Genomic DNA, 2,385 nt, shown 5'->3' with positions numbered 1-2,385 from the left:
TCTAGAAAATGGCTTCGCTGGTTCACTTAGAAAAAAAGAAGGAAAGTAAGGAATATCGGCCAATTCCGAAGGCTAATTGCCTTTGCTCTCGATGACCGCCCATGCTTTTTCCGGCAAACATTCTCCCCTGTCACTGTGCCGCCAGGCCCACTCTCTGTTTCCAATCAGCCCTGAAAATAGTCCTTGATAGAGATAATAGGAAGAACAAAGAGAAATCTGGAGGAGCAGAGAGAGGCGAGCAAAGCCATGCCTAACTGGCGTAGAGCGGTTTTCATAAGAGCTCTCCAGTTAGGCCCTGGTTCATCTGCAACCACAGGTGCTAAGTAAACCCCAAGAAGCTGACGGCTGACTTGGACTGAGACCAAGGGTCTTTTTTTTTTTTTAATGTCATAGGCTCCTTTGAGAATCTAAAAAAGCCAAAGACCCTTTCTCATTCATAAGGACAAAAATGCACATAAACATATGTTCAGCATATTAATTCAGAGCTTATGGACTCCCCCTGGAAACCCTGTCACAGACTGGTTAGGAAGTCATGATAAACACAGTTTTTTTTTAAAGGCTCCCCTTGCCTTTTGTTTTGTGTGTATGTGTATGTATTGTGTGTGTTGTACATTATGTATCTCTATATGTATATATATGAATGCATCTCTGTCTATAGAATGTGTGTGTGTTTGTCTCTCTATGTATATATGCATGAGCATGTATATATGTTCATGTGTGTTTATTTGTGTCTGGATGTCTATATATACACATATCTGCGTAATTATGAGTACGTGTGTAAATGCTTCAGTGTTGTGTATCTGTCTGTATGTAAGTGTGTGCCTGTGTACATAAGCATATGTGTTTATCCTTGTGTATGTATGTATATGTATAATTATATGTCTTTGTGTATGTATTTGTGTGTTTATGTGTGTATGTATATCTGTGTATGTGTCTGTATGTGTTTGTATTTATATGTATGTGTTTATGTATGTGTTATAAAAGAAAGGCCAAGCTGCACTTTTACAAGCAATCTAATGGTCACAGAAGCACTAAAAGTCTTCTTGCAAATAAGTGAGCATGAAAGTGTAGGAGGCAGGAAGGACATTTGTTCCATGTGAGCCAGACTTGACAAAGGCAGGCAGGAAGAGTCAGTACCCAGTCCTGGTACTGTAACAGGAGCCTGTGGAGGCTCACTTACAGACCTAAGCAAGAACAGGTGGATCATCTGGACAAGGACTTTGTGTGAGAGGGGCTACGACAGCCTCACTGTTCAAGTCTGCTGAAAGGTTATGCCGGGCTTGGAAATGCCCAGCATACAGGCACACGTGGTTATAACACACAGGTTCTGACTCGGCCAGCAACCGGAGTAGCGGTCCTGCATTTCCAGTCAGGTCCCAGATGATACCGGTGCTGCTTTTAACAGGAACCTGTGCCTTTACCAGCTCCAGCCAGAAGCCCAGCAGAGACCTTGAATGTTTGTCTTGACAGGACCTCTGTCAGGATGCCACAAGATAGGAAGTGTTTCCTTCAATTAAATGTAGTGCTACCGAATCCTCTAAGGCAAACGTGTCCGGATCCAAGAGCTGAGAACGGGACATCTTCCTTCACCGGGTAGGGTTGGTGTCTTAGTTGGCATTACTATTGCTGTAACAACAAAAACAATTTAGGAAGGAAAGGGTATAGTTAGTTTACATGTTCTGAGTTCATTGAGGGACGCCAAGGCACGAACTCAAAACAGTTCAGGAACCTGGAGGCAGGAACTGTCGCAGAGCCCATGGAGGATTGCTGCTTCCTGACTTGCTTGCTCTGTATGGCTTGCTCAACCTGCTTTCTTATAGAACCCAGGACCAGCCCAAGGAAGGCGCCACCCACTATGGGCTGGACCCTCCTCCATCAACCACTAGTTAAGATAATGCCCTACAAGCTTGCCTACAGCCTGATTTTTATGGAGGCATTTTCTCAGTTGAGGTCCCCTCCTCTCAGATGACTCTAGCTTGTGTCAAGATGATATACGATTAGCAAAGGCAGGTGGTATGGCCAGTTCTCTGGGTGTTCCCTCCAGTGCTGGACTTCTGAAAGGAGGGCAGCTAAGGGCCTGTTTGTACCCAGAGGTCTGGCCTGGAGGCAAAATACTACCCAGTAAGTTTCTCTTTATCAAGAGCCAATCGCACAACTGACTCTGTTCTAGGCTATGGGAACAGAGGTGGGTAATGAGTAAGAAGGAACCAGAGGCCAAAGGGAAGACCATTTGGGAATCCTGTAGCCCCACAGAGTCATTTTACAGATGGAAGACACTGAAGCCCAAAAGAACATTTCAGACTTCGTAGTTGGCTGACAGCTGAGCTAGGACCAAACCCAGGTCTCCTGACGTCTTCTAGTCTCTACCCTCTCCTAGAATCAGCT

The sequence above is a fragment of the Microtus ochrogaster genome, linkage group LG3 (assembly GCF_000317375.1).
Source record: "Microtus ochrogaster isolate Prairie Vole_2 linkage group LG3, MicOch1.0, whole genome shotgun sequence".
Classification (NCBI taxonomy): Eukaryota; Metazoa; Chordata; class Mammalia; order Rodentia; family Cricetidae; genus Microtus; species Microtus ochrogaster.
Note: the sequence above shows the minus strand (reverse complement) of the source record.